General features: G+C 39.1%; 1 protein-coding gene and 1 pseudogene across 7 annotated transcripts in view; both read left to right on the plus strand.

The window, feature by feature from the left end:
• ICA1 (islet cell autoantigen 1) overlaps positions 1–21,597 on the plus strand; it is a 170,125-nt gene that overhangs the window by 71,551 nt on the left and 76,977 nt on the right. The gene's annotated exons all lie outside the window — the stretch shown is intronic.
• LOC102183125 lies at positions 16,526–17,315 on the plus strand (annotated as a pseudogene).

A 21,597-nucleotide genomic window follows, 5' to 3' on the forward strand; every position in this document is an offset into this window, starting at 1 on the left:
TATTCTTTAGATCTATATTTTCTGTAAGCCTACCATCTCGGCTCTCCTGGGCTACTAAGCTCTACCACGCCTCCCTGCTTCACGTCTGCCTTCCACACTACCCTGTGTGATCTAAACAAAACCCAAATCCAACCACATCGCGTCTCTGCTCAGTGGCTGCTGAGGCCACAGGACCAAGTTCAAGCTCCTCAACATCCCACAGAACCCACTGTGGCTTCGCTCCTGTCCAAATCTAGGGCCTTACCTCACACCATTTCCAGCCTCATTCTTTATACTGCAAAAACATGACGATGCTTCGTTTCCTCCAAACAACCAGCTGTTTCTTACACTCATCCGTTTGCTTATGTTGTCTCCTCTGCCAGGAGAGAAACTGAGGTCAATACCAATTCAGCAAGTAGGCAGTTGATAACCGCTACTGCCTCAACCTTGAGAAAGAGAACAGAAGTACACAAGGAAAGCGGGGGTTGTGGGGTAGCACAGTGTGCAAGGCAGGATGGGTGGATGTTTGTGACAATGGGTGACATTTGCTCAAACCACATTTTCTGCCATAGGCCATTAGCTTGTATTCTACTTCCATATTCTGGCTTGTGGTAGACCACAGTCAGTATTGTTTGTCACATATATAACTTACGGAAACTTTATAGTTTTCAAAAGAAAATTCATAGAAATATTTGGTTCCAGAATATACAAAATCTTCGGCTGACAACGTTATCTCTTTGGGCAAACACTTTTGGTTGATTCCCTAACTTCCATTGCAACCCAGATGGTTAGTCTTAAGACAGCAGTTCTCCAAGTGTGGTCCGCAAACAGCTATATCAGCATCACATAGGAACTGTTAAAAACGCAAAGTCTTGAGTGCCCCATCAGACCAGACCTATCGAATCAGAAGTCTGGGTGTGGGACCCTGCAACCTGTGTGTTAATAAGCTCCTCCAGGTGATTCTGATGAATGTGCAAGCTTGGGAACCACTGGTCTGAGACAGTCTTGATAATTTCATTCTCTCTGACACTAACTGGTTCAAGAATTTATAGGTCACCCAATTCTGACTAGTGACAGAAAGTTGATCAGGTTGGTAAAGAGGCTTCTGTGAAAAATGTCCTTGTTCCTATGAAGGATACTCAGAAAAAGTCCACTTCTGGGAATTTCCTGGCGGTCCAGTGGTTAGGACTCTGCTCTTTCACTGCTGAGGGCCAGACTTCAATCCCTCATTGGGGAACTAAGAGTCTTCAAGCCACATGGCACAGCCAGGAAAAAAAAAACACTCCTATACTTACCTGGATGTTATCATGTCTGGTTGTGACCCTGGAACTGCGTCAGCCTTCTGCAAACCATAAAATGAAAAGTGAGAGTTAGTCACTCAGTCGTGTCCAGCTCTTCTCAATCCATGGACTGTAGCCCACCAAGCTTCTCTGTCCATGGGATTCTCCAGGCAAGAATAGTGGAGTGGGTAGCCAATCCCTTTGCCAGGGGATCTTCCCAACCCAGGAATCAAACCCAGGTCTCCTACATTGAAAGGAGATTCTCTACTATCTGAGCCACCAGGGAAGCCGCCCAGGAATCATGAAGGTGCCAGCTAATGGAAAACGCAGTAGGCTCAGAATGGTTACACAGTAAGTTGAAATACATTTCAGTCCTTCAGGGGCTTCCCTGGTGGCGCAGATGGTAAAAAGTCTGCCTGCAATGTAGGAGACCCTCATTCGATCCCTGGGTTGGGAAGATCCCCTGGAGAAGAGACAGGCTACCCACTCCAGTATTCTTGCCTGAAGAACACCCTGGATAGAGGAGCCTGGCAGGCTACAGTCCATGGGATCGCAAAGAGTTGGACAGGACTGAGTGTTACCTTCAAAGGCAGCTTTGGAGGCAGTTCTACCTCTTGAGTATGTAGTTAGTGTTAATTCACTAAATGCATTCTAATTGCTTATACCTGTTTTAACCGTTCTCTGATGGCTTGTTTTTAGAAAAATAAAAATGGCTGCATATACTTATTCTTTATATATATACATGCACTTAGTCATACCTGAAAGCTCTTCCTTTGTTTTTATAGATGGCACTAAATGGTGATTTTAATTACTTAGCATGTTTGTGAGATTCTTCGAAACCAAGTGAAACCCAGATGTCCCATTCACTTCCATAGTGGTCACAGTGCACTTGAACCATCAAATACTGGCACTCCAAGCCCTTTCCCTATTTTTCCCGGAGGTACAGGCCTTTCCCAGGAGCCCCAGCCCAAGCACCCCAGGGAATCCCACAGGAATGCTGTGCTCCTCCAGTCTGCTGTGTCTGTGTGTCTGTCCTCAGTCAGCTTGTCAGCCTCCAGTATGCCTGGCTGCTTTCTGTGTCCCTCACCGGCCTGTAAGGGAGGAGAGCTAAGCAAGTTATGTTCTTGCTTCTGAATAATCAAAGACCTACTCAAGTGCTTTCCTGAGGTCAAACTCCTCAAAGATGAATTCAGAACTCACTTTGAAGGTCATTTCCCACTCTTTGGCTGGGAAGGTTTTCAAAGATGTGGAAGTTGAGTTTTTGCTGAGCCAGCACTTTGCACAAGGGTCAGGTGCTCTCTGAGGGGTGGTGGTCAGCACGGGGTTAGGGGTTCCGAAGACAAAGCCAGGAAGAAAGCAGCCACCAGAGCTGCCATACTGGGCCTTTCACGAAGGGCAACACAACTAGACCTCAAAGACTCTAGAGCCAGAGGGTCCCTTGGGGTTTGAAAATGGGCTTATCTCATCTCTCCCGCAGCAGGAGAACTCAGCGGCTTCCTCCGCAACTGCACAGCCACTCTCTGGGTCTGGTCGTATTATAAAGTCTCCCCACTGCTCATTGTCTGTCTCCTTCCACATTCCTCAGTTCAGACTTCAGGAGAGAGAGTTTGACTGGCCTAGTTCATCAAAGCCTTTTGTGTTTGAGCTGAGTTCCTTTTATACCAGATGACCTTGCAGGTTATTGACCCAGATGGAATGACTCCCTCAGGTCGAGTGTCAACCCCAGGTCTAATCAGCTGTGTTGACAGCATGGAGGTGAGGATAAGAGGCCAGGTCTCCACAAAGCCACTCTCTTCCAGAAACAGGCTGTGGTTACTCCTTCAGCAGAGGCTGTGAGTGGGGCAGTTTCCCTGAAAGGAGCATGTGGGGTCTGGTCGGGGTAATTACGTTGCAGTGTAGCTACCTGGTGGCTTCCCCGGTCACTCAGTGGTAAAGGATCCGCCTGCCAGTGCCAGAGACTCAGGCTTGATCCCTAGGTCAGGAAGATCCCCTGGAGAAGGAAGTGACAAGCCATTCCAGTATTCTTGCCTGGAGAATCCCATGGACAGAGGAGCCTGGCAGGCTGCACTCCATGGGGTCTCAAGAGTAGGACGCAACTAAGCAACGAAGTGGTAGAATGCAGTCCCTTCTACAGGGAAACAAGGAAGGCTGACTTTTCATTAATGATTGACATCTACATTCTGACCTCATCAAGTTGTCCTTTCTGGGCCTCTGTTTCTTTTTCTTTCTTTCTTTCTTTTTTTAACTTTTTATTTTGTATTGGGGTATAGCTGATTAACAAACAGTGTTGTGTAGTTGCATGTATACAACCAAGGGACTCAGCTATATATATATATGTATATATATATATATATGTATCCATTCTCCCTCAAACTCCCCTCCCATCCAGGCTGCCACACAACATTGAGCAGAGTTGGATGTCAGGTTCTTCATCTGCAAGATGAAATAGTTTATCTTAGTGATTTCTAAATACCTTTCACTCAGGGCTGGTCCCAGTTTTGCAAGTCTAGGCTTATATAGTATTTGGAACTCTCTTTAGGAAAAAAAGCCTACAAAATTAGGTGTGAGGTCTTTGAAGGGGCCCTGACTCAAGCTTGCTCCATTTCATATAAATCCATCTCTGTTTAAATGCATTGTCGACTTAGGATATTTTCAACTTATCCTGATAAGAGTTTATCAGGATATAACTGCTGTGTAGGTCAAGATTAAGATCTGTATACATTCTTCAAGGTGCATCCATGCTTCAAAGACAGTAGCAGTATATCTCAGCTAATGTGTATCTTCAGGCTGTTGATACGTTATAGCTTATATTTGTTGAGTTTGTACTTGTTGTTACCATTGTATTGCACTGTATCTGCCTCTTCACACAGCATGGATCAGTAGCTCCAAAGAAATTCCTGGTAATGTAAAAATTGAGACAAAGATACTGATGTAATAATTCAGGACAACTAACTTTATAAATAATAGTGAACAGAGCTCAGAAGGCAAGGTGGGTAGGTGTGGATTGTGATGTATATTAGCTGGTTGGGTTTCACACCAGCAACCAAAAAGGAAAAGTTCTGAAATGAAATATGGGATTATGGAAAAACTAGATTTAACCGACTCATCAAAGTCGGAGCAAGAACAAGTATGGGTTTTTTCATGATATTTTCTCCATAATGTCCAATGTACATCTGTTAAACTTGGGGGAGAGGGAGTTCCCCTAGAATAAGACAAAATTATGCTTTGTTTCTAGTATAAAGTTAATGAATTTTAGTAGCAAAACAGAGGAAAACAGTAGAATCAGAAAGACTAGAAATCTCTTCAAGAAATTAGACTTACAAAGGGAACCTTTCATGCAAAGATGAGCACAATTAAAGACACAAACTGTAAGGACCTGGCAGACAAGATTAAGAAGAGGTGGCAAGAATACACAGAACTGGATGAAAAAGGCCTTAATAACCTAGATAACCATGATGGTGTGGTCACTCACCTAGAGTTGGACATCCTGGAGTGTAAAATCAAGTGGGCGTTAGGAAGCATCACTATGAACAAAGCTGGTGGAGGTAATGGAATTCTAGCTGAGCTATTTCAAATCCTAAAGGATGATGCTGTTAAAGTGCTGCACTCAGTATGTCAGCAAATTTGGAAAACTCAGCAGTGGCCACAGGACTGGAAAAGGTCAGTTTTCCTTCTAATCCCAAAGAAAGGGAATGCCAAAGAATGTTCAGTCCATCATACAATTATGTTCATTTCACATACTAGTAAGGTTACTCAAAATCCTTCAAGCTAGGCTTTAGCAGTACATGAACCAAGAACTTCCAGATGTACAAGCTGAGATTAGAAAAGGAAGAGGAACCAGAAATCAAATTGCCAACATTTGTTAGATCATGGAGAAAGTAAAGGAATTCCAGAAAAACATCTATTTCTGCTTCATTGACTACACTAAAGCCATTGATTGTGTGGATCACAGCAAACTGTGGACAGTTTTTAAAGAGATGGGAATACCAGGCCACCTTACTAGTCTCCTGGGTCAAGCAGCAGCAGTTAGAACTAGACATGGAACAATGGACTGGTTCAAAATTGGGAAAGGAGTGTGACAAGGCTATATATTGTTGCCCTTTTTATTTGACTTACATGCAGAGTACATTGTGTGAACTACCAGGCTAGATGAATCACAAGCAGGATTCAAGATTGCTGGGATAAATATCAATAACGTCAGATATGCAGATGATACCACTCTAATGGCAGAAAGTGAGGAGGAACTAAAGAGCATCTTGATGAGGGTGAAAGAAGAGAGGGAAAAAACTGGCTTGAAACTCAACATTCAAAAAACTAAGATCATGGCATCCAGTCCTATCACTTCATGGCAAATAGATGGGGGAAAATAGAAACAGTGACAGACTTTATTTTCTTGGGCTCCAAAATCACTGTGGATGCTCACTGCAGCCTTGAAATTAAGATTCTTGCCCTTGGAAGGAGAGCTATGACAAACCTAGATAGCATATTTAAAAACAGAGAGATCACTTTTGCTGACAAATGTCCATATAGTCAAAACTATGGTATTTCCAGTAGTCATGTATGGATGTGAGAATTGGACCATAAAGAAGGCTGAGCGCCCAAGAACTGATGCTTGGAAGAAGTAGGGAATCTACCGGAGAAGGAATTCCGAATATTGATAGTGAAAATGATCCAAAATCTTGAAATCAAAATGGAATCACAGATAAATAGGCTAGAGACAAGGATTGAGAAGATGCAAGAAAGGTTTAACAAGGACCTAGAAGAAATAAAAAAGAGTCAAAATATAATGAATAATGCAATAAATGAGATCAGAAACACTCTGGAGGCAACAATTAGTAGAATAACGGAGGCAGAAGATAGGATTAGTGAAATAGAAGATAGAATGGTAGAAATAAATGAATCAGAGAGGAAACAAGAACAACGAATTAAAAGAAATGAGGACAATCTCAGAGACCTCCAGGACAATATGAAACGCTCCAACATTCGAATTATAGGAGTCCCAGAAGAAGAAGACAGAAAGAAAGATCGTGAGAAAATCCTTGAGGAGATAATAGTCGAAAACTTCCCTAAAATGGGGAAGGAAATAATCACCCAAGTCCAAGAAACACAGAGAGTTCCAAGTAGGATAAACCCAAGGCGAAACACCCCAAGACACATATTAATCAAATTAACAAAGATCAAACACAAAGAACAAATATTAAAAGCAGCAAGGGAAAAACAACAAATAACACACAAGGGGATTCCCATTAGGATAACAGCTGATCTTTCAATAGAAACTCTTCAGGCCAGGAGGGAATGGCAAGACATACTTAAAGTGATGAAAGACAATAACCTACAGCCCAGAATACTGTACCCAGCAAGGATCTCATTCAAATACGAAGGAGAAATCAAAAGCTTTACAGACAAGCAAAAGCTGAGAGAATTCAGCACCACCAAACCAGCTCTCCAACAAATTCTAAAGGATATTCTCTAGACAGGAAACACGAAAAGGGTGTATAAACTCGAACCCAAAACAATAAAGTAAATGGTAACGGGATCACACTTATCAATAATTACCTTAAACGTAAATGGGTTGAACGCCCCAACCAAAAGACAAAGACTGGCCGAATGGATACGAAAACAAGACCCCTCTATATGCTGCTTACAAGAGACCCACCTCAAAACAAGGGACACATACAGACTGAAAGTGAAGGGCTGGAAAAAGATATACCACGCAAATAGAGACCAAAAGAAAGCAGGAGTGGCAATACTCATATCCGATAAAATAGACTTTAAAACAAAGGCTGTGAAAAGAGACAAAGAAGGCCACTACATAATGATCAAAGGAACAATCCAAGAAGAAGATATAACAATTATAAATATATATGCCCCCAATATAGGAGCCCCGCAATATGTAAGACAAATGCTAACAAGTATGAAAGGGGAAATCAACAATAACACAATAATAGTGGGAGACTTTAATACCCCACTCACACCTATGGACAGATCAACTAAACAGAAAATTAACAAAGAAACGCAAACTTTAAATGATACATTAGATCAGTTAGACCTAATTGATATCTATAGGACATTTCACCCCAAAACAATGAATTTCACTTTTTTTTCAAGTGCTCATGGAACCTTCTCCAGGATAGATCACATCCTGGGCCATAAATCTAAACTTGATAAATTCAAAAAAATCGAAATCATTCCAAGCATCTTTTCTGACCATAATGCATTAAGATTAGATCTCAATTACAGGAGAAAAACTATTAAAAATTCCAACATATGGAGGTTGAACAACACACTTCTGAATAACCAACAAATCACAGAAGAAATCAAAAAAGAAATCAAAATATGCATAGAAACTAATGAAAATGAAAACACAACAACCCAAAACCTGTGGGACACTATAAAAGCAGTGCTAAGAGGAAAGTTCATAGCAATACAGGCATATCTCAAGAAACAAGAAAAAAGTCAAATAAATAACCTAACTCTGCAACTAAAGCAACTAGAAAAGGAAGAGTTGGAGAACCCCAGAGTTAGTAGAAGGAAAGAAATCTTAAAAATTAGGGCAGAAATAAATGCAAAAGAAACAAAAGAGACCATAGCAAAAATTAACAAAGCCAAAAGCTGGTTCTTTGAAAGGATAAATAAAATTGACAAACCATTAGCCAGACTCATCAAGAAGCAAAGAGAGAAAAATCAAATCAATAAAATTAGAAATGAAAATGGAGAGATCACAACAGACAACACAGAAATACAAAGGATCATAAGAGACTACTATCAGCAGTTGTATGCCAATAAAATGGACAACGTGGAAGAAATGGACAAATTCTTAGAAAAGTACAATTTTCCAAAACTGAACCAGGAAGAAATAGAAAATCTTAACAGACCCATCACAAGCACAGAAATTGAAACTGTAATCAGAAATCTTCCAGCAAACAAAAGCCCAGGTCCAGACGGCTTCACAGCTGAATTCTACCAAAAATTTCGAGAGGAGCTAACACCTATCCTCCTCAAACTCTTCCAGAAAATTGCAGAGGAAGGTAAACTTCCAAACTCATTCTATGAGGCCACCATCACCCTAATACCAAAACCTGACAAAGATGTCACAAAAAAAGAAAACTACAGGCCAATATCACTGATGAACATAGATGCAAAAATCCTCAACAAAATTCTAGCAATCAGAATCCAACAACACATTAAAAAGATCATACACCATGACCAAGTGGGCTTTATCCCAGGGATGCAAGGATTCTTCAATATCCGCAAATCAATCAATGTAATTCACCACATTAACAAATTGAAAAATAAAAACCATATGATTATCTCAATAGATGCAGAGAAGGCCTTTGACAAAATTCAACATCCATTTATGATAAAAACTCTCCAGAAAGCAGGAATAGAAGGAACATACCTCAACATAATAAAAGCTATCTATGACAAACCCACAGCAAACATTATCCTCAATGGTGAAAAATTGAAAGCATTTCCCCTAAAGTCAGGAACAAGACAAGGGTGTCCACTCTCACCGCTACTATTCAACATAGTTCTGGAAGTTTTGGCCACAGCAATCAGAGCAGAAAAAGAAATAAAAGGAATCCAAATTGGAAAAGAAGAAGTAAAACTCTCACTGTTTGCAGATGACATGATCCTCTACATGGAAAACCCTAAAGACTCCACCAGAAAATTACTAGACCTAATCAATGAATATAGTAAAGTTGCAGGATATAAAATCAACACACAGAAATCCCTTGCATTCCTATACACGAATAATGAGAAAGTAGAAAAAGAAATTAAGGAAACAATTCCATTCACCATGGCAACGAAAAGAATAAAATACTTAGGAATATATCTACCTAAAGAAACTAAAGACCTATATATAGAAAACTATAAAACACTGATGAAAGAAATCAAAGAGGACACTAATAGATGGAGAAATATACCATGTTCATGGATCAGAAGAATCAATATAGTGAAAATGAGTATACTACCCAAAGCAATTTACAAATTCAATGCAATCCCTGTCAAGCTACCAGCCACATTTTTCACAGAACTAGAACAAATAATTTCAAGATTTGTATGGAAATACAAAAAACCTCGAATAGCCAAAGCAATCTTGAGAAAGAAGAATGGAACTGGAGGAATCAACTTGCCTGACTTCAGGCTCTACTACAAAGCCACAGTCATCAAGACAGTATGGTACTGGCACAAAGACAGACATATAGATCAATGGAACAAAATAGAAAGCCCAGAGATAAATCCACACACATATGGACACCTTATCTTTGACAAAGGAGGCAAGAATATACAATGGAGTAAAGACAATCTCTTTAACAAGTGGTGCTGGGAAAACTGGTCAACCACTTGTAAAAGAATGAAACTAGATCACTTTCTAACACCCCACACAAAAATAAACTCAAAATGGATTAAAGATCTAAATGTAAGATCAGAAACTATAAAACTCCTAGAGGAGAACATAGGCAAAACACTCTCAGACATAAATCACAGCAGGATCCTCTATGATCCACCTCCCAGAATTCTGGAAATAAAAGCAAAAATAAACAAATGGGATCTAATTAAAATTAAAAGCTTCTGTACAACAAAGGAAAATATAAGCAAGGTGAAAAGACAGCCTTCTGAATGGGAGAAAATAATAGCAAATGAAACAACTGGCAAACAACTAATCTCAAAAATATACAAGCAACTTCTGCAGCTCAATTCCAGAAAAATAAACGACCCAATCAAAAAATGGGCCAAAGAACTAAATAGACATTTCTCCAAAGAAGACATAAGGATGGCTAACAAACACATGAAAAGATGCTCAACATCACTCATTATTAGAGAAATGCAAATCAAAACCACAATGAGGTACCACTTCACACCAGTCAGAATGGCTGCGATCCAAAAATCTACAAGCAATAAATGCTGGAGAGGGTCTGGAGAAAAGGGAACCCTCCTACACTGTTGGTGGGAATGCAAACTAGTACAGCCACTATGGAGAGCAGTGTGGAGATTCCTTAAAAAATTGCAAATAGAACTGCCTTATGAACCAGCAATCCCACTGCTGGGCATACACACCGAGGAAACCAGAATTGAAAGAGACACATGTACCCCATTGTTCATCGCAGCACTGTTTATAATAGCCAGGACATGGAAACAACCTAGATGTCCATCAGCAGATGAATGGCTAAGAAAGCTGTGGTACATATACACAATGGAGTATTACTCAGCCGTTAAAAAGAATTCATTTGAATCAGTTCTGATGAGATGGATGAAACTGGAGCCAATTATACAGAGTGAAGTAAGCCAGAAAGAAAAACACCAATACAGTATACTAACACATATATATGGAATTTAGGAAGATGGCAATGACGACCCTGTACGCAAGACAGGAAAAAAGACACAGATGTGTATACCAGACTTTTGGACTCACAGGGAGAGGGAGAGGGTGGGATGATTTGGGAGAATGGGAATTCTAACATGTATACTGTCATGTAAGAATTGAATCGCCAGTCCATGTCTGACGTAGGGTGCAGCTTGCTTGGGGCTGGTGCATGGGGATGACCCAGAGAGATGTTGTGGGGAGGGAGGTGGGAGGGGGGTTCATGTTTGGGAACGCATGTAAGAATTAAAGATTTTAAAATTAAAAAAAAATAAAACATTTAAAAAAAAATCTATATAACTTTGTAATCAGAGCCCTAATAAAATAATAACAGTCCTAATTAAAATGCTAGCACAGTTAAAAAAATAATAAATAAATAAAAAATAAATTGTGGTGCTGAATAAGACTCTTGAGAGAGTCCCTTGGATAGCACAGAGATCAAACCAGTCAATTCTAAAGAAAATGAACACTGGATATTCATTGGAAGGACTGATGCTGAAGCTTCAATACTTTGGCCACCTGGTGCAAAGAGCTGACTCATTGGAAAAGGCCCTGATGCTGAGAAAGATTGAAAGCAAAAGGAGAAGAGGGTGGCAGAGGGTGAGATTGTTAGGTAGCATCACTGACTCAATTGACATGAATTTGAGCAAACTTTGAGAGATCATGAAGGACAGAGGAACCTGATGTGTTGCAGTCCATGGGGTTGCAAAGACTTGAACACGGCTTAGTGAATGAACAACAAAGTCACACTGATAAAGGCATTTGCACCATTGTTCATGCTTTTCGAGTACACCCGGTCCATACTTTATCAACTCAGAGCTGAGAAGCTGTGTTCTTTAAGGAATCGCTGTGAAGAATGCAACTTGCAATGCAACCTCTCTCTCTTTTTTTTCCTCTTGGCTTTTTGCTGTTTTATTGTTGTTCAGATGCTCAGTCGTTCCCTTGATATCTCCTGTTTTCTTGAAGAGATCTCTAGTCTTTCCCATTCTATTCTTTTCCTCTATTTCTTTGCCTTGTTCAGTTAAGAAGGCTTTCTTACCTCCCTTTACTATTTATTCTCTGGAACTCTGCATTCAGTTGGGTATATATTTCTCTTTCTCCCTTGCCGTTCACTTCTCTTCTTTCCTCAGCTATTTGTAAAGGCTTCTCAGACATCCACTTTGCCTTCTTGCATTTCTTTTTCTCTTTGATGGTTTTGGTCACTGCCTCCTGTACAGTGTTACAAACCTCCGTCCGTAGTGCTTCAGGCATTCTGCCTACCAAATCTGATCCCTTGAATCTATTCATCACCTCCACTGTATAATCATAAGGGATTTGATTTAGGTCATACTTGAATGTCCTAGTGCTTTCCCCTACTTTCTTCAATTTAAGTCTGAATTTTGCAATAAGGAGTTGATGATCTGAACAAGCTCCAGGTCTTATTTTTGCTGATTGTATAGAGCTTCTCCATCTTCACATACAAAGAACATAATCGGCCTGATTTAGGTGTTGGCCATCTGATGATGTCCATGTGTAAAATCATCTCTTGGGTTGTTGGAAAAGTGTGTTTGCTATGAGCAGCATGTTCTTTTCACAAAACTGTTAGCCATTGCCCTGCTTCATTTTGTACTCCAAGGCCAAACATGCCAGTTATTCGGGTTATCTCTTGACTTCCTACTTTTGCATTCCAATGTCAAATGATGAAAGGGGCATCTTTTTTTTTTTTTGGTGTTAATTCTAGAAAGTGTCATAGGTCTTCATAGAATTGGCCAGTTTCAGCTTCTTCTGCATCAATGGCTGGGGCATAGACTTGGATTACTGTGATGTTGAATACCAAGATCATCCTGTCGTCTTTGAGACAGTACTTGCACCCAAGTATGGCATTCAGGACTCTTGTTGACTATGAGGGAATACTCCCTTTCCACTGAGGGATTACTACCCACAGTAGTAGATATACTGCTATCTGAATTAAATTCGCCCATTCTCATCCATTTTAGTTCACTGATTCCTAAGGTGTTGACGTTCAGTCTTGCCATCTCCTTGCTTGACCACTTCTTTACTGGGAAACGTGAACAATGGTGCAAATTCCTTTATCATTATGACTTTGCTCTTTCCCAACACCTAATGAAGGGAACAATTGATGATACATAGTTTAGCACAACTTAAAACCATATTTAAATACTGCAATAGACTGTAAAATATTAGAGCCCACTCTCACAAAAGACTGGATTGGAATATACTTTCCACCATGCCCCAAGTGGACACAGCTCTCCAGCTTTTTTCAGTGTGAAATGCCAGTCAGTTGGCTGGTGAACTGGCAGTGGTCTTCATTTATAAATATCTCCACAATGTTGGTTCATGCTCAGTTTGAAAAGGAAGAGATTATTTTTGCACCTCTTCTTTTAATGTGGTTGGCAAATGGTAGACATAATTTTTGAAGAATCTGAAACGTAGTTTTTATCATGTTTTCACGGTTACCGTCTCTGTTGTTTTCACCCTTCCCCCAGTGAATACTTTTATTAATGCCCATATGTACATTCACATCAGAATTGAAGCAAAAATATGGAGGGTTCCCACATACCCCTCCCTTACCAAACACATAGCCTCCCTCACCAGCAGGATCCCATATCAGTGTGATATAGTTGTCATAATCAATGAACCAACATTAATACGTTGCCAACCAAAGTCTACCATTTACAGAAGAGTTCACTCTTTGTGTTACAGATTATGTGGGCTTGAATAAATGTATAATGCCATGCGTTTACCATTATAGTATCATATGGAATAGTGTCACTAAACCAAAAGAAGAAATCAAATTAAAGAATTAATAAAATACAGTAGAGAAGTAAAACATAAAATAAAATTCTTATACTAATTGTGAGCTAAAGTATGACAGAGTTGAGACCAAACGTATTAGTCTTATCAATAAATGTAAATGGGCTTAACTTACCTGTTTAAAGAAAAGATTTTCCGCTGGACTCACCAAGGAAAATTCAGCTATATGCTGTGTCTAAAATGAAATTGTTAATAAAGGCTAAAAATAAAGGGATAAGCAAAGAGTTACCAAGCAAGTGGAAAAAATGTTAATAAGAAAACAGATGTGGAATATCTATATAACTTTTAAAAAAACACCTTTTAGGTGGGAAAAAAGGACACTTTTTAATGCTAAAAGCCAAAATTTACAATGGACATAAAACATTTATGGGTATCTAGGTACTAAATTATTCAGCAGCCACTTTTAGAAAGTAAACTTCACAAGAGATACACAGGGAAACACAGAAGAAAAACCTACTGATAGAAAAATTGACATAGTGTGCTCAGGGTAAGACAAATCCAGTAAACATGTTGCAGATTTAAACAGTCAGTAAGGGTATATATCGCACTCTACACTCAGACAGCAGAAAATACACTTTCTTCTTTTTTAAAGACTTTTTATTTCGCATTGAGTATAGTCAGTTAACAGAGTTGTGATAGGGACTCAGCCAAACATATACACGTATCCATTCTCCCCCAAACTCCCCTCCCATCCAGGCTGCCACATAACACTGAGCAGAGTTCCATGTGCTCTATGGTAGGTCTTTATTGTTTATCCATTTTAAATACAGCAGAGTGTACATGTCCATCCCAAACTCCCTAACTGTCCTTTCCCGCCATCCTTCACATTTTTTAAGTGAATATGAAACATTCACCAAAAAGAAAAGATCCTGCGTAAATTGAATTTCTTGAAAATAATAATGAAAAATACCACATAACAGAATCTGTGGGATACATATAAAGCAATGATCAAAGGAATATTCAAAGCCTTAAACACTTAATAAAAGTTAAAGAGGGCAATAAGTAAATTCTCAATTTAAAAAGCTAGAAAAGGAACGAGAAATAAACTAGAATACAGCAAAATGAGGAAAAACATAAAGATAACATTGAAATTGAGAACAAAAACCCCAGTAAATTTAATGAATAAATTAATTATGTAAGCCATTACCTAACTCAAGAAAAAAGGGAGAATGCATACATATACAAATAATTTCCTAGAAGATTAGTTTACCAAAATTGATCTTATTAGATTGGCTTATATGAAAAAAAAACTTCCTTAGAAGAAATAGAAAAAGTTATTAAAGAACAAGAAAAGCACCAGGACCAGAAAGTTTTACAGGGAAATTATGCCAAACCTTCAAAGACCAAATGGTCCCATAAATGCTCCACAAATTGTTCAAGAGTATTGTGAATGAAGGAAATCTTAATTGTTTTTACTATGAAAATATAATTTCAATACCTAAACCTAATAGAAACAGTACAGAAAATTATAGACCAGTATCACTTATGAATAGGGATATAAAATTACTAAATAAAATATTAGAGAATAGAATCTGATAATACATGAAGAAAATAATATACTATGACCAGGTGGGATTTATCCCAGGAATAAGGATGACTCTATATGAGGTAATCAATTAATTTAATAGCCCTATAAATAGATCTGAGGAAGAAAATCATGTAATTATAGATTCTGGAAATCTTTCACAATTGTCAACATTCATTTCTGATAAAGTCACTCAACGAAAAGGAGTTGACGGACATTTTCAGAAAATATATAGTTTTGTCAAGTATACATATTCCTTAGTCTTAAGGCCAGCGTAAGGGGGAAACATTAGCACTGTTTCCACTAAGATTAGAAGCAAAGCAAGATTACCAATTATCCTATTATCATTCAGAAATGTGCTAGAAATATTAGCTAATACAAGTAGACATGAGAAACCAATGGAGGCAGAAGAATGGGAAAAGTGAAGCTGTCTCTATTTGCAGATGATATATTAATAATTATGGACCTAGAAAGTCCTAAAGAATTAGTGGTAAAACAAAATAAAATAATAAGAGATTTCAGAAAGCAGCAAGCTATCTAAGAATATACAAAGAGAAAACTGTATTTACAATAGCAACAGTCCTTTGGGTCACAAACGTGACTGAAGAGATTTAGTACACACACACACACACACACACACACACACACACACACACATATACAAAGAAGATAAAATGCTTAAGAATAAATTTGACATGAAATATGCAAAATCTTTATAAGGAGAACTGTAAAACATTCCTGAAAGATAAAAATAACTTGACCAAAGGAAAAATTGAGGACAAGGAAAAAATTTTAATTTCAAATAAGTAACATAATCACAATGAAGAGGGGTGGAAGAAGCAAACCCTGATCACTCTGAACGCAGTATTGCAACAACATGCTCTTGGGCTAAAAACAAAATAACTCCGAACGGATATTTAACTCTAGTTAGCAGACCTCTCTTTCTGCAGAAGCATAGGTTAGCAATTCTGAAATCATTTTTTGTGTGTTCTAAGGCTGAGCAAATAAGTTGTGGATAGTGGGAGTCTTGTATTGTATTTTGAGAGAGGGAAGCTGCAGTCAGGGTAAAAGAAAAAAAAAATAGAATGAACTCTGCAGTATTGGATTGGAATTGGAGATTTAGGTGTGAACTCGAGTTCTAATACATATATATACATATGCACATACACATGTAGTAACTACATAAAGATCTGCATGGATTATATATCTGTATTGTGCACATGCGTGTATGTGTGTATGACATATTTGTCTATATGTATGTGTAAACACTCCCCAGCTCTGTCCTCTGACAAGGCAGTTGAAGCAGTTGCACCCCAGCTGCAGTGAGCACACCTAGAGCCAAGATCTTTGTTTCTATGCACCCAAATTCTCCACTTAAAAGGAAGTAGAGAATAGGGTGTATATAGTCCACAAAGAAATGATTGAGGCAGGGGAAGTATTAGAACCTTGTTATGCCCCAAAGTAAGAATGTGCTTATGATAGGGATATGTCAGATTGGCAGAGGATCCAGTTTTAAGGAACTCCAATTGAGCAAATCTGGGATGATATAATCATTAAAATACTAATTTAAGTTCTTTTTCGGCTGGAACTGTGGAGGGTGCAGAAGAGAAGAAAAAGAAGGTTCCTGCTATGCCAGAAACCCAAAAGCGAAAGAATTTCACACAGCTTAAGATCAAGCGCCTGAGAAAGAAGTTTGCCCAAAAGATGCTTCGAAAGGCAGGAAGGAGGAAGCTTATCTATGAAGAAGCTAAGTATTACCACAAGGAATACAGGTAGATGCACAGAACTAAAATTCGGTTGGCTAGGATGGCACAAAAAGCCGGCAACTTCTATGTACCTGCAGAACCCAAGTTGGCATTTGTTGTCAGGATTAGAGGTATCAACAGTGTGAGCCCAGAGGTTCTAAAGGTGCTGCAGCTCCTCCACCTCCGGCAGATCTTCAGTGGCACCTTGGTGAAGCTCAGCAAGGCTTCATTTAACATGCTGAGGATTGTGGAGCCATACACTGCATGGGGGTACCCAAACCTGAAGTCTGTAAATGCATTGATCTACAAGCTTGGTTATGTCAAAATCAACAAGAAGTGAGTTGTCCTGACAGACAACACATGGATTGCTTGATCTCTTGGGAAATATGGGCTCATCTGCATGGAGGATCTGATTCATGAGATCTGTACCATTGGAAAACATTTCAAAGAAGCAAACAACTTCCTGTGGCCCTTTAAATTGTCTTCTCCATGAGGTGAAATGAAGAAAAAGATGACCCGTTTTGTAGAAGGTGGGAGATGCTGGCAACAGGGAAGACCAGATCAACAGGCTTATTAGAAGGATGATCTAAGGTATCTACCAGGATTATTTTTGTAATTTGGTCGGTTAATAAACAATTGAAACAAACAAAATACTAATTTAAGTAAATAATGGTAGTAAATTTAATACCACTGAATAAAGGCTCCCTGTGCTACACCAATATAAATGAACAAGTAAACAAATAATGAAGACAGGAAAGCTTTAGTATAATAGAAAATGCACTAATAAATGTAGAAGGAATGATGGAATTAGAAAATCACCTTCTGCCAAGTCATCATAAAAATAATTGTTACAGGCAAGAATCATCCATGAATGCTAAAACTAATAGATGAAAGTTTGAGACTAGAATAGGCTAATAGAGTTTTGCCAAGAGAAGGCACTGGTCATAGCAAACACCCTCTTCCAACAACACAAGAGGAGAGTCTACACATGGACATCACCAGATGGTCAGTACCAAAATCAGACTGATTATATTCTTTGCAACCAAAGATGGAGAAGCTCTATACAGTCAGCAAAAACAAGACTGGGAGCTGACTGTGGCTCAGATCATGAACTCCTTATTTCCAAATTCAGACTTAAATTGAAGAAAGTAGGGAAAACCACTAGACCATTCAGATATGACCTAAATCTAATCCCTTATGATTATACAGTGGAAGTGAGAAATAGATTCAAGGGATTAGGTCTGATAGACAGAGTGCCTGAAGAGCTATGGACAGAGATTCATGACATTGTACAGGAGGCAGGGATTGAGACCATCCCCAAGAAAAAGAAATGCAAAAAGGCAAAATGGTTGTCTGAGGAGGCCTTACAAATAGCTGAGAAAAGAAGTGAAAGACAAAGGAGAAAAGTTATACCCATTTGAATGCAGAGTTCCAAAGAATCGCAAGGAGAGATAAGAAAGCCTTCCTCAGTGATCAATCCAAAGAAATAGAGGGAAACAGTAGAATGGGAAAGGCTAGAGATCTCTTCAAGAAAATTAGAGATGCCAAGGGAACATTTCATGCAAAGATGGGCATTATCAAAGGCAGAAGCAGTATGGACCTAACAGAAGCAGAAAATATTAAGAAAAAGTGGCAAGAACTATACAAAAAAGATCTTATTGACCCAGATAACCATGGTGTGATGGTGTGATCACTCACCTAGAACCAGACATCCTGGAATGCGAAGTCAAGGGCTTTAGGAAGCATCACTGAGAACTAAGCTAGTAGAGGTGATGGAATTCCAGCTGAGCTATTTCAAATCCTAAAAGATGATGTTGTTAAAGTGCTGCACGCAATATGCCAGCAAACAGCCAGGACATGGAGACAATCTATATGTCCATCAGCAGACAAATTGATAAGAAAGCTGTGGTACATATACATTATGGATTATTACTCGGCCATTAAAAAGAATACATTTGAATCAGTTCTAATGAGGTGGATGAAACTGGAGCCTATTATACAGAGTGAAGTAAGCCAGAAAGAAAAACACCAGTATGGTATGCTAATGCATATATATAGAATTTAGAAAGATGGTAACGATAACCCTGTATGTGAGACAGCAAAAGAGACACAGATGTAGAGAACAGTCTTATGGATTCTGTGGGAGAGGGCAAGGGTGGGATGATTTGGGAGAATGGCATTGAAACATGTATAATATCATATGTGAAATGAATCGCCAGTCCAGGTTCGATGCATGATACAGGATGCTCGGGGCTGGTGCACTGGGACGACCCAGAGAGATGGTACGGGGAGGGAGGAGGGAGGGGGGGTTCAGGATGGGGAACACGTGTACACCTACAGTGGATTCATGTTGATGTATGACAAAACCAATACAATACTGTCAAGTAATTAGCCTCCAATTAAAATAAATAAATTTATATTAAAAAAATATGTCAGCAAATTTGGAAAACTCAGCAGTGGCCACAGGACTGGAAAGGGTCAGTTTTCATTCCAATCCTAAAGAAAGGCAATGTTGAAGAATGCTCAAACTACCACACAATTGCACTCATCTCTCACGCTAGTAAAGTGATGCTCAAAATTCTCCAAGCCAGGCTTCAACAATACATGAACTGTGAACTTCCAGATGTTCAAGCTGGATTTAGAAAAGGCAGAGGAACCAGAGATCAAATTGCCAACATCCACTGGATCATCAAAAAAGCAAGAGAGTTCCAGAAAAACATCTATTTCTGCTTTATTAACTAGACCAAAGCCTTTGACTGTGTGGATCACAACAAACTGTGGAAAATTCTTCAAGGGATGGGAATACCAGGCCACCTGACCTGCCTCTTGAGAAATCTGTATGCAGGTCAGGAAGCAACAGTTGGAACTGGACATGGAACAACAGACTGGTTCCAAATCAGGAAGGAGTACATCAAGGCTGTATATTGTCACCCTGCTTATTTAACTTATATGCAGAATACATCATGAGAAATGCTGGACTGGATGAAACACAAGCTGGAATCAAGATTGCTGGGAAAAATATCAGTAACCTCAGATATGCAGATGACACCACCCTTATGGCAGAAGGTGAAGAAAAACTAAAGAACCTGTTGATGAAAGTGAAAGAGGAGAGTGAAAAAGTTGGCTTAAAATTCAACTTTAGAAAAAAAAGATCATGGCATCTGGTCTCATCATTTCATGGGCAATAGATGGAGAAACAATGGAAACAGTGAGAGACTTCATTTTGGGAGGCTCCAAAATCACTGCAGATGGTGATTGCAGCTATGAAGTTAAAAGATGCTTATTCCTTGGAAGGAAAGTTATGACCAACCTAGACAGCATATTATAAAGCAGAGACTTTGCCAACAAAGGTTTGTCTAGTCAAAGCTACGGTTTTTCTAGTAGTCGTGTATGGATATGAGAGTTGGAATATAAAGAAAGCTGAGTGCTGAAGAATTGATGCTTTTTCACCATGGTGTTGGAGAAGACTCTTGAGAGTCCCTTGGACTGCAAGGAGATTCATCCCGTCCATCCTGAAGGAAATCAGTCCTGAATATTCATTGGAAGGACTGATACTGAAGCTGAAACTCCAATATTTTGGCCACTTGATGCCTCATTTGAAAGGGCCCTGATGCTGGGAAACATTGAAGGTGGGAGGAGAAGTGGACGACAGAGGATGAGATGGTTGGATGGCATCACCGACTCAATGGACCTGAGTTTGAGTAAACTCTGGGAGTTGGTGATGGACAGGGAGGCCTGGCATGCTGCAGTCCATGGCGTCACAGAGAATCAGACACCACTAAGCAACTCAACTGGACCAAACTAAGACTAGGATATTTGCATTGTCTCCAAATATATTGCAGCAAGCTGCCTTTTATTTACAAAGGGTAAAGTAGTAACTAAGTGGAGAAACCTGACAACACCATCTTAACCAAAAGGTTAAGGTTTACATTGCTCTTAATGGGGCCATTATGCACTTCTGAATATTCTGCATAGAGAAAAAGCCAGAGTAACATTTGTATTATGCTGTCAGAGGTGTGTGACCTTAATCTAATCACAGGGACACAAAGGACAATTCAAAATGTGCAACATTCTATGAAATGCCTGGCCTGTCTAAGAACAGACTCAGGAACCATCAGATTAAAGGAGTCTGAAAAGTCATGACAACTGAATGCAGTGTGTGATTTTAGACTTTTTTTGCTATAAAAATATCATTGGAACACTGGACAAAATCTCAATAAGATTTTTATAGATTAGATAATATTTCAATGTTAATTTCCTGATTTTGACAATTTACTGTTTACATAAGAGAATCCCTTATTTTTAGGAAATACACATTGAAATACTTAGTAGTAAAGGAACATTATAATCCATAACTTAAGCACTTTGGGGAAAATATGTGTATTTATGTGCATTTAGAAAAAGAAAAGACAGTTTAGTAAATGTTAGCATTATGAGAATCTAGGGGAAGTATATCTAGGAATACAAAGAATTCTTGCAACTATTCTGAAAGTCTGAAGTTATGTTTGATGACTTCACGGTTTGAACTTTGGTACACTCCTTTATAATGTTATTCAAATTAAGAAATTAAGCATTAGCATGATGGAATGGCACTGAAAAAAGTGGCTATTAATCCTGCATATCGTATCATGTTTATATTATAACCATGATTGCAAGTGGCGCAGTGGTAAAAGAATCCGCCTGCCAGTACAGCAGATGCAGGAGACACGGGTTTGATCCCTGGAGTCGGGAAGAGCCCCTGGAGAAGGGAATGGCTACCCACTCCAGTATCCTTGCCTGGAGGATCCCGTGGACAGAGGAGCCTGGAGTCATCTATGGGGTTGCGAAGAGTCAGACACAACTCAGCACACACTTTTTAAAAGATGATTGCAGTGGTCACAATAAAGT

This window comes from Capra hircus, chromosome 4, assembly GCF_001704415.2.
Source record: "Capra hircus breed San Clemente chromosome 4, ASM170441v1, whole genome shotgun sequence".
Classification (NCBI taxonomy): Eukaryota; Metazoa; Chordata; class Mammalia; order Artiodactyla; family Bovidae; genus Capra; species Capra hircus.